Source organism: Copadichromis virginalis, linkage group LG18 (assembly GCF_057382275.1).
Source record: "Copadichromis virginalis isolate Kocher_CV1m ecotype Utaka linkage group LG18, C_Virginalis_male_GT1.1, whole genome shotgun sequence".
NCBI classification, from domain to species: Eukaryota; Metazoa; Chordata; class Actinopteri; order Cichliformes; family Cichlidae; genus Copadichromis; species Copadichromis virginalis.
The window spans coordinates 36,084,697-36,096,957 of NC_140635.1; the positions used below are offsets into that span (position 1 = coordinate 36,084,697).

General features: G+C 38.7%; 2 long non-coding RNA genes across 2 annotated transcripts; both read left to right on the forward strand.

Annotated features, from left to right (window-relative positions):
- The first annotated feature begins 489 nt into the window (after positions 1-489).
- On the forward strand, positions 490-5,290 carry LOC146688411 (uncharacterized). The gene is made up of 2 exons (XR_014916448.1): positions 490-4,505; positions 4,583-5,290. It is a non-coding gene; the product is annotated as an uncharacterized LOC146688411 (long non-coding RNA).
- Positions 5,291-6,725: 1,435 nt separating this feature from the next.
- On the forward strand, positions 6,726-12,045 carry LOC146688412 (uncharacterized). Its single transcript, XR_014916443.1, has 2 exons — positions 6,726-11,260; positions 11,338-12,045. It is a non-coding gene; the product is annotated as an uncharacterized LOC146688412 (long non-coding RNA).
- Positions 12,046-12,261: the final 216 nt, after the last annotated feature.

Genomic DNA, 12,261 nt, shown 5'->3' on the forward strand with positions numbered 1-12,261 from the left:
ATGTTCTTATGTTTTGGAGATGCAGTCTTTCATTCATTGTTTTTATAAGTACAGTGTTGTACTGCCTGTTAGATGGCGGTTATTAATATAATTGTACTGAAGTATAATGTTTGAACTATAAGTACCAGAATATTGGGTCCTGGTTATTGAATTGTATTTATCTGACTGTTTATTTGTTTTTGAATTATTTTGTTTATTGTTCTTATAAGTTGTTTTTGATGTTTTTTCAGTGACATATTATTTATTTTGTGCTTTTTGTTTTTGAGAGCTTAAGTTAATGTTTTAAAACAATTTGTTGTATTTGATTCATTATATTATTGTAGTGTTAATGAAGCTGCAGACACAGCTGCTTTCAACATGGCCGGAGGAGAGGTGTACTGGCAGTCGCGTGACACACACAGATCAGACACATGTTTCTGTGTTGCAGATGTGCAGTAAAGAGCCAAAGACCCAGTACTGTCTCCTGCCTCTTACTTTCATGCCAGAACACAACGCAAGAACAACAGGCGTAACACATGAACGGGTTACACATACTGAGGTGAGTTGTTGAGGATATGTCGAGCTGTTGATAAGCACGGCTGTTTTTGTGCTCTTATATACTGTTAGCCTGTTTTGCTGGCGTTAGTGAAGCTGTTTTCAACTGGATGTAACATTGTTGAACTCTGATGATTAATGAATAAACTCTCAATGTGACGACGTGAGCATGTAATTGTAACCCTGTGTTCATTTAGTCGTTTGATACCGTTTAATATCCAGCACATCTATTGGGTGTTTTATAACATGCCCTGGAATCATTTTAAGTTTTACAATGCCGGTGATTTACGACTCTTTCGCGACAGTCAACTGTGGCGTAAACTCTGGCGGGTCTCAGAGCTAGCTTATGTGAGCCAGCAGTGACATCTATACATGCAGTAGCCTTAAAATACTGATTATTTATTCTCCTGCTAGGTAAGAATTTGTGTTTTATACGTTTATTGTCACATTGTGCGCCATGTTATTGTTTCGGTGAAATGAATTTCTACAATGGCGGACTTAGACAAAATAGTGTTACTGTTAATTTGACTCTCTGCAGTGTTTAAATGCTTACACATACACACACACACAGTTACTGTCCCTCCACACGTATCAGTTCTGCTTCTATGCCCCATCTTTGTTTACTCTTTCCCACCCAACAAGTGCATAAATAAGATGTTAAAAACGTCATCATCATATCAAACATGATCGATTTGGGGGGAGTTTGTTTGGCACATGCTGACTGCATTCTAATTATAACCAGAAGAGGAGGCGAGAGCAGAGAACGAGAGTGCAGCAGTTTGGTGAAAGGAACAGGTGAAGAAGAGGTGAGCATCCAAGAGACGAGCAAGAGGACGGTTTCAAAGCAGACATTATGGCACAATAAAAGCTGTAAGAGCAGAGATTCATTCATATCTTTACTATTTTTCTTTAGCTTCTACTCCCGCTGCTTACAATAAATCCGAGATAAAGAACAAACAAGAACAACTCACATGGCATTGATTGTTTAGTTCAGTGTCACTCTGTGATTGTTTGACATTTCATATAAATGTGACTCTAAAATATAGCCAATAATATTAAAAAGCTGCTGTTACTGAGTGAAACTTGAAGGATTATGATAAACTTCAGTTCTTACTGAATCTGTAACATTGCTTTTTTTTAAATTGTTAAATGACTTTTGTGTCACTGTGCACAGTGAAAAGCTCACCTGATGTAGTGGTGAGGCCATGTTCACCACTAGATGGAGACAACCTGGCACAGGTTTTTCTATGCACTAAATTTCACCCTGAAAAGCCTTGGTGGGAATTGTTGTTTCATAGAAAGTAAAGGAAAACATGTCTTGAGGTCTTTTTCCAGTGTTTTCAAAATTGTGTTTTTCACATACACATCAAAACTTCACACAGACAAACACACACACAAAACAACAAAATATGTCAATTAGGGAGGGCAGAGAGCGCAGCAACAAAAACTAATGGCTACATTTAGAGTAATGTTTAAAAATGACTTCATTTAGCAGGATGTTGCTTTTTTCTCTTCTTATTCTTTCTTATACTGAACCTTCATTTGTTTTGTATAAGATGGTAATTTTTAAGACACCTCTGCCTAACTACAGTGAACTGACCTAATAATATGCTCTGGTCGTCATTTTACACAAGGTGTCACATCCATGAAACCTACACCACTAACCAGCATCAGTCCTACAACTTCACTCTCAAAATTAATAAATTCTGGGACAAGCAGAAACTGTATTTTTAGCGGTGCATTTTGCTGCAGGCCAGACTGCTATTAAATGCTCTCCTAAAGAAATAATTCCTTTGTAGCACCACTTCGTCTTGGTTCAGAAGAGATGTCCTGGATATACGTGATAATGTAACACATTATCACAGTTTAGCGCGTTGGGTTGTGTTTTTAAAGCGATTGTTATGTTTTAAAGCTTTGTAATGCGACAGGTGCGATAGCCGACACCACACCTTCACCTGACGTACAACGTGACGTATGACGCACACGTCGGGTATTCACTTTCAAAACAAAAATGGGGATAGAAAATAGAAAATATTGCTCGAGGTGGTTAATGCTCCTTTCGCTGGTTGCCAACCACCATTAAATAACAATAAGAAGAAAATATTGATCTGCTTCTCTTAGTTTTGCACGTTTAAGCTGCAATTCAGACTCAAACAAAGCTGCAAAGCAGGAGAACAACATGGCCATCAACTATTCTGTGCCACAGATTCAGTTCGCTGCAGCACAGAGTGATGATGAGACCGTTAACATGTGCAACTTAGAAGTAGTCAGAGGTAACTGGATGTTCAATGGGATTAAATGCAAGGTTGATTGGATTATATCTGAAGATCATATGCTATTCGTGATAACTCTGCTAGACTCCAAATTGCGGCTCGTCCATGCGGGAGTATCCCAAAATTAAATGAAACCACTTAACACTATTTCCCTAAAATGGACTGACATGGGACACATTAAAGTTGGATCGGAACCAGCTAATCAGTCTGAAGGTAAGTGTTTTTTTCACTTATTCGAGAGAAGTCCGAAATGCGTTCTTAGTACTGTTTGTTTTGACTTTTAAGCTACCCTACCAGGATATTTTCATTCAAAGACAAAATGTCAATATCTATGAATGTGGAGACTCAAAAGACTGGTTAGGTAATAGTTGCCGATGGATTTATGAGACTTGATAGAAACTTGGACGTTTGCAACAGGTGAATCGGTGAACTACCGAGGTTGCGCCCAAATGCTTAAAGCTGTTAGCTGGTCAGTGTTTTCAGGTGTGCTTGTACTACCTGTACGGTGCGGAGTGCTGACTAAGTCATGTTAAACCCATTAAAGCGTCGAGCTCAAATATCTTTTCATTTTTGTGCACTGTTCTCTTGTTGGCACACATTTTCTGTTTATTGAAGCCTTTTGTGAATAATTTTGATCATGTAAAAACTGGGAATTGGTCCCTATTGACAATACTCTTACTTTTTGCATTGCATATGTCCTTTAGCAAAGGTAATTGGTCACTGAACTTTTTGCAACTGTGTATTTCTAAATTTTGTGGCTTCAGTGCACACAAATTTATATTGTTCAGCTTGCATGTTAAAAGCCTGCCAAGCACCCCAAGGCTGATTATGCTTGGTAAGAAGTCATTTATGAAATAGAGCTGATTAGACCATATTAAAATTTCTGTTTGGCACAGGAGCTTTTCGTGGACACAGGTATCCAGTCTCTGTTTTGTTAGCTCAAATTTCTGTAATTTCCTTTATAAACCAAGGTTGTTGGACATGTGTCTCAGTGAATCCAGCAAAGTAACAATATCAAATTTCACATTACATATTACTGATCAACATAGTAGTCTAGCTACACCAACAGCAGGAATACTGAAGTCAATACTGTAAAGTTTAACAGCAGCACAAACTATAAACTCCAAAATAACCATACAGTTGATTCACCTCCGGTACTTTAACTGGGCTGACTCTTTGTTAGGTGTGTTTAATGGGCAGAATAATTCCCAATTATGTACAATTATAATATGTTAAAATGGACTTATGTACATAAGGCCATTAATAATTAACTGTACGTAGCTATTTGCTTTATGACTATCTAGACAGTGTGAAGAAGTGAAGTATTGAAATTATTTTATGTTGCATAATGACAACATGTTGCCCCTATACATTTAAGGACAAAGTTCAATGACCGCCACCTGCTGGATGGTGAGTGCAGAGGGGCGTGTAATTGTTGAGCTGGACAAAGAGAACATCTTTGCTGATGCAATGTCAGTCTTCTTTGGTTCATTCTATGTATTGAACCTGGAATACCAGGAGTCAGCGTGTGCAAGGTTTTTTGTAAGGATAAACCCAGAAGAGGGAACAAAATGTACCTCCAAGGTTGGGACAAGAAGGACTGGGACCACTGTGAAGCGAAAGGTTGTTCACATTAACCCTCATGTCACAACTTTCCTCCAGTGGCTTACTGAATTTGAGTGGAGAACTTCAAATTAGGTAACTGTTTTTGCCATTTTTAGTAAATTTCTTGTATAATTTAAGTGACCAATGTGTTGTTACCCATGTCTCCACAGATGATCCATGGCCCATGCTTTCTGGATATTTACACAAGACGAGCAACAATGAAGACAAGCTCTCTCGCCATCTTGCAAGACGCTGTTTCTGTCCAATAGGTTTTTTGAGTGCAAGTGTTGATTTTTTTTCCTGCTTTTACCTGTTTGTTAAAAATTATTTCAACTACTTACACTTTAATTGTCACATGTATTGGCTCACCCTACAAATCAATGAACTCAGTCCACAAAGCAAGATCAGGGTTCAGTGCAGGTCAGTCAAGTTCCTTCACACCACACACGCTCATCCATGTCGTGGACCCTGCTTTGTGCATTGATTTGGTGGTGTGAGCTAGTATTTTGGACAAAGTGTATATAAAGGCAGACGTGTGGGGCTTGATATTATATCCATTACAATTCAGTTTGTTTGTATGGTGCCAACAAAATGAATGCCAAGGCACTTCACATTGTAGATTTGAGACCCTACAAAATATAACTAAGGAAACCCAACACTTGAGCATGTGTTGTCTGCCATGATATGGACATGACATAATATCGTTATTGTTTGTACAACCATCTGAGAAAATAATGTATTACATGGTTTAGTAAAAACAAGTGCTTGCTCAATGAAAATATGTTTTCAGTTCTTTTCAGTTATTGATTTTGGAAATGTGTATTTCAGCAGGGAAGAATCAGAATTGAAATAAAGTGGTGTAAAGCACATGAATTATATTTTGTGTGTGTGTGTGTGTGTGTGTGTGTGTGTGTCCATCCATCCATCCAATTTTTTTGGAACCCTCCAGTCTCTTACAGTATGTTACTGTTAACTGAAATTACGGTAAATTACGACCTGTTAAAAGAGTAAATGACCGCCTGTTAGGACACGGTGTCCTCTAGCAGAGATGAATATTTTTGGTACTGATGATGCGTGATAACGGTAAGTTACTGGTTAATATATTGCAGTTTATTACCTTGCAGCGGGCTTACAGTGACATACCGTGAATAAACGGTAGTATACCAATTTCTTAATCACAGTATGATGTTACTTTGTTGACGTAATTTACGACATAACGACATAACGGTATCTCACTGACATAACTGTCGCCAGTGAGATACCGTAAAAAAGGCTACGGTGCGTTACCATAATTTGTCCAAGAGTATTATACCACACCAGCAAAAAACGGTATCATCCTGCAGAAAGGTAAGCTACCGTAACACGGCGTCACGGTATGACGCTGGCAGCAGTGACACCAGTATGTTACCGTAAAGTGGCGATGAAAAGTCTAACGGTGCAGATACACGGAGTAATCAGAAAAGTTTAGCATGAATCTGGACATTAGATTTAAGTTTTAAGCTTATCAGATATCACTTGTTAGAAGCTCCTTACCGTTTGAAGAAATCTCTTCTCAATCTGCTGTCCTTTTCTGCTTGCATCTTTTTTTTTCATCTAACACTGACGTTATTCCATGTTAATTATTTTTTCTCCGTGAAAAACACAGCAACTCATCTTATCCCGGGGTGCCAGGAAGTCGAGCTGCGGATCTCAGCAGAAAACTTTTCAAACTGAATCCAGGTTGATCCAGGTATACATTTGAAACAGGTTCTCCTCGGTGACGTGACAGTCGGAACGCATCTGCATAACCATGGTTACAGGGGGACGCTTTGGAGCTCTGCTGCTCAGCAGCAAAATATTTCAGATCAATATGTAAATACTCCAACTCTAAAACCAAGTAAAATAAATATGCTGCATATGTGTATATTGCGTTCATGTGTGTGTGTGTGTGTGCGCGCGCTGCGTGGTGACGTAGGCGCGTGCATGTGTGCCCCGGTCACAGCTCCTTTCAGCATGGCCGGAGGTAAGTCACTGCCACTTTGCTCGCAGCTAATTAAAGTTTGTTCAGATCCCAAGCTGCAATGTGAATACAGCCAAACCGCCGCGTTTTTGTTTGTCATTAAGAGACTCATTCGGGATAAGTTTTGTGGAGGGCGGAGTTCACTAATATACGCTTATGAGTTTTAGCCGAGAACGCAGCTAAAATGCTAGCATGCTAAGTTAGCCTGATTGCTAGCGGCTACTCGCGGCAGTCTTTTTTTAACAGCATGCACTCTTTTTTTCCTTCGTCAGGAGAGGTGTACTGGCAGTCGCGTGACACACACAGATCAGACACATGTTTCTGTGTTGCAGGTATGGAGATGTTCTTATGTTTTGGAGATGCAGTCTTTCATTCATTGTTTTTATAAGTACAGTGTTGTACTGCCTGTTAGATGGCGGTTATTAATATAATTGTACTGAAGTATAATGTTTGAACTATAAGTACCAGAATATTGGGTCCTGGTTATTGAATTGTATTTATCTGACTGTTTATTTGTTTTTGAATTATTTTGTTTATTGTTCTTATAAGTTGTTTTTGATGTTTTTTCAGTGACATATTATTTATTTTGTGCTTTTTGTTTTTGAGAGCTTAAGTTAATGTTTTAAAACAATTTGTTGTATTTGATTCATTATATTATTGTAGTGTTAATGAAGCTGCAGACACAGCTGCTTTCAACATGGCCGGAGGAGAGGTGTACTGGCAGTCGCGTGACACACACAGATCAGACACATGTTTCTGTGTTGCAGATGTGCAGTAAAGAGCCAAAGACCCAGTACTGTCTCCTGCCTCTTACTTTCACGCCAGAACACAACGCAAGAACAACAGGCGTAACACATGAACGGGTTACACATACTGAGGTGAGTTGTTGAGGATATGTCGAGCTGTTGATAAGCACGGCTGTTTTTGTGCTCTTATATACTGTTAGCCTGTTTTGCTGGCGTTAGTGAAGCTGTTTTCAACTGGATGTAACATTGTTGAACTCTGATGATTAATGAATAAACTCTCAATGTGACGACGTGAGCATGTAATTGTAACCAACCCTGTGTTCATTTAGTCGTTTGATACCGTTTAATATCCAGCACATCTATTGGGTGTTTTATAACATGCCCTGGAATCATTTTAAGTTTTACAATGCCGGTGATTTACGACTCTTTCGCGACAGTCAACTGTGGCGTAAACTCTGGCGGGTCTCAGAGCTAGCTTATGTGAGCCAGCAGTGACATCTATACATGCAGTAGCCTTAAAATACTGATTATTTATTCTCCTGCTAGGTAAGAATTTGTGTTTTATACGTTTATTGTCACATTGTGCGCCATGTTATTGTTTCGGTGAAATGAATTTCTACAATGGCGGACTTAGACAAAATAGTGTTACTGTTAATTTGACTCTCTGCAGTGTTTAAATGCTTACACATACACACACACACAGTTACTGTCCCTCCACACGTATCAGTTCTGCTTCTATGCCCCATCTTTGTTTACTCTTTCCCACCCAACAAGTGCATAAATAAGATGTTAAAAACGTCATCATCATATCAAACATGATCGATTTGGGGGGAGTTTGTTTGGCACATGCTGACTGCATTCTAATTATAACCAGAAGAGGAGGCGAGAGCAGAGAACGAGAGTGCAGCAGTTTGGTGAAAGGAACAGGTGAAGAAGAGGTGAGCATCCAAGAGACGAGCAAGAGGACGGTTTCAAAGCAGACATTATGGCACAATAAAAGCTGTAAGAGCAGAGATTCATTCATATCTTTACTATTTTTCTTTAGCTTCTACTCCCGCTGCTTACAATAAATCCGAGATAAAGAACAAACAAGAACAACTCACATGGCATTGATTGTTTAGTTCAGTGTCACTCTGTGATTGTTTGACATTTCATATAAATGTGACTCTAAAATATAGCCAATAATATTAAAAAGCTGCTGTTACTGAGTGAAACTTGAAGGATTATGATAAACTTCAGTTCTTACTGAATCTGTAACATTGCTTTTTTTTAAATTGTTAAATGACTTTTGTGTCACTGTGCACAGTGAAAAGCTCACCTGATGTAGTGGTGAGGCCATGTTCACCACTAGATGGAGACAACCTGGCACAGGTTTTTCTATGCACTAAATTTCACCCTGAAAAGCCTTGGTGGGAATTGTTGTTTCATAGAAAGTAAAGGAAAACATGTCTTGAGGTCTTTTTCCAGTGTTTTCAAAATTGTGTTTTTCACATACACATCAAAACTTCACACAGACAAACACACACACAAAACAACAAAATATGTCAATTAGGGAGGGCAGAGAGCGCAGCAACAAAAACTAATGGCTACATTTAGAGTAATGTTTAAAAATGACTTCATTTAGCAGGATGTTGCTTTTTTCTCTTCTTATTCTTTCTTATACTGAACCTTCATTTGTTTTGTATAAGATGGTAATTTTTAAGACACCTCTGCCTAACTACAGTGAACTGACCTAATAATATGCTCTGGTCGTCATTTTACACAAGGTGTCACATCCATGAAACCTACACCACTAACCAGCATCAGTCCTACAACTTCACTCTCAAAATTAATAAATTCTGGGACAAGCAGAAACTGTATTTTTAGCGGTGCATTTTGCTGCAGGCCAGACTGCTATTAAATGCTCTCCTAAAGAAATAATTCCTTTGTAGCACCACTTCGTCTTGGTTCAGAAGAGATGTCCTGGATATACGTGATAATGTAACACATTATCACAGTTTAGCGCGTTGGGTTGTGTTTTTAAAGCGATTGTTATGTTTTAAAGCTTTGTAATGCGACAGGTGCGATAGCCGACACCACACCTTCACCTGACGTACAACGTGACGTATGACGCACACGTCGGGTATTCACTTTCAAAACAAAAATGGGGATAGAAAATAGAAAATATTGCTCGAGGTGGTTAATGCTCCTTTCGCTGGTTGCCAACCACCATTAAATAACAATAAGAAGAAAATATTGATCTGCTTCTCTTAGTTTTGCACGTTTAAGCTGCAATTCAGACTCAAACAAAGCTGCAAAGCAGGAGAACAACATGGCCATCAACTATTCTGTGCCACAGATTCAGTTCGCTGCAGCACAGAGTGATGATGAGACCGTTAACATGTGCAACTTAGAAGTAGTCAGAGGTAACTGGATGTTCAATGGGATTAAATGCAAGGTTGATTGGATTATATCTGAAGATCATATGCTATTCGTGATAACTCTGCTAGACTCCAAATTGCGGCTCGTCCATGCGGGAGTATCCCAAAATTAAATGAAACCACTTAACACTATTTCCCTAAAATGGACTGACATGGGACACATTAAAGTTGGATCGGAACCAGCTAATCAGTCTGAAGGTAAGTGTTTTTTTCACTTATTCGAGAGAAGTCCGAAATGCGTTCTTAGTACTGTTTGTTTTGACTTTTAAGCTACCCTACCAGGATATTTTCATTCAAAGACAAAATGTCAATATCTATGAATGTGGAGACTCAAAAGACTGGTTAGGTAATAGTTGCCGATGGATTTATGAGACTTGATAGAAACTTGGACGTTTGCAACAGGTGAATCGGTGAACTACCGAGGTTGCGCCCAAATGCTTAAAGCTGTTAGCTGGTCAGTGTTTTCAGGTGTGCTTGTACTACCTGTACGGTGCGGAGTGCTGACTAAGTCATGTTAAACCCATTAAAGCGTCGAGCTCAAATATCTTTTCATTTTTGTGCACTGTTCTCTTGTTGGCACACATTTTCTGTTTATTGAAGCCTTTTGTGAATAATTTTGATCATGTAAAAACTGGGAATTGGTCCCTATTGACAATACTCTTACTTTTTGCATTGCATATGTCCTTTAGCAAAGGTAATTGGTCACTGAACTTTTTGCAACTGTGTATTTCTAAATTTTGTGGCTTCAGTGCACACAAATTTATATTGTTCAGCTTGCATGTTAAAAGCCTGCCAAGCACCCCAAGGCTGATTATGCTTGGTAAGAAGTCATTTATGAAATAGAGCTGATTAGACCATATTAAAATTTCTGTTTGGCACAGGAGCTTTTCGTGGACACAGGTATCCAGTCTCTGTTTTGTTAGCTCAAATTTCTGTAATTTCCTTTATAAACCAAGGTTGTTGGACATGTGTCTCAGTGAATCCAGCAAAGTAACAATATCAAATTTCACATTACATATTACTGATCAACATAGTAGTCTAGCTACACCAACAGCAGGAATACTGAAGTCAATACTGTAAAGTTTAACAGCAGCACAAACTATAAACTCCAAAATAACCATACAGTTGATTCACCTCCGGTACTTTAACTGGGCTGACTCTTTGTTAGGTGTGTTTAATGGGCAGAATAATTCCCAATTATGTACAATTATAATATGTTAAAATGGACTTATGTACATAAGGCCATTAATAATTAACTGTACGTAGCTATTTGCTTTATGACTATCTAGACAGTGTGAAGAAGTGAAGTATTGAAATTATTTTATGTTGCATAATGACAACATGTTGCCCCTATACATTTAAGGACAAAGTTCAATGACCGCCACCTGCTGGATGGTGAGTGCAGAGGGGCGTGTAATTGTTGAGCTGGACAAAGAGAACATCTTTGCTGATGCAATGTCAGTCTTCTTTGGTTCATTCTATGTATTGAACCTGGAATACCAGGAGTCAGCGTGTGCAAGGTTTTTTGTAAGGATAAACCCAGAAGAGGGAACAAAATGTACCTCCAAGGTTGGGACAAGAAGGACTGGGACCACTGTGAAGCGAAAGGTTGTTCACATTAACCCTCATGTCACAACTTTCCTCCAGTGGCTTACTGAATTTGAGTGGAGAACTTCAAATTAGGTAACTGTTTTTGCCATTTTTAGTAAATTTCTTGTATAATTTAAGTGACCAATGTGTTGTTACCCATGTCTCCACAGATGATCCATGGCCCATGCTTTCTGGATATTTACACAAGACGAGCAACAATGAAGACAAGCTCTCTCGCCATCTTGCAAGACGCTGTTTCTGTCCAATAGGTTTTTTGAGTGCAAGTGTTGATTTTTTTTCCTGCTTTTACCTGTTTGTTAAAAATTATTTCAACTACTTACACTTTAATTGTCACATGTATTGGCTCACCCTACAAATCAATGAACTCAGTCCACAAAGCAAGATCAGGGTTCAGTGCAGGTCAGTCAAGTTCCTTCACACCACACACGCTCATCCATGTCGTGGACCCTGCTTTGTGCATTGATTTGGTGGTGTGAGCTAGTATTTTGGACAAAGTGTATATAAAGGCAGACGTGTGGGGCTTGATATTATATCCATTACAATTCAGTTTGTTTGTATGGTGCCAACAAAATGAATGCCAAGGCACTTCACATTGTAGATTTGAGACCCTACAAAATATAACTAAGGAAACCCAACACTTGAGCATGTGTTGTCTGCCATGATATGGACATGACATAATATCGTTATTGTTTGTACAACCATCTGAGAAAATAATGTATTACATGGTTTAGTAAAAACAAGTGCTTGCTCAATGAAAATATGTTTTCAGTTCTTTTCAGTTATTGATTTTGGAAATGTGTATTTCAGCAGGGAAGAATCAGAATTGAAATAAAGTGGTGTAAAGCACATGAATTATATTTTGTGTGTGTGTGTGTGTGTGTGTGTGTGTGTGTGTGTGTGTGTGTGTGTGTCCATCCATCCATCCAATTTTTTTGGAACCCTCCAGTCTCTTACAGTATGTTACTGTTAACTGAAATTACGGTAAATTACGACCTGTTAAAAGAGTAAATGACCGCCTGTTAGGACACGGTGTCCTCTAGCAGAGATGAATATTTTTGGTACTGATGATGCGT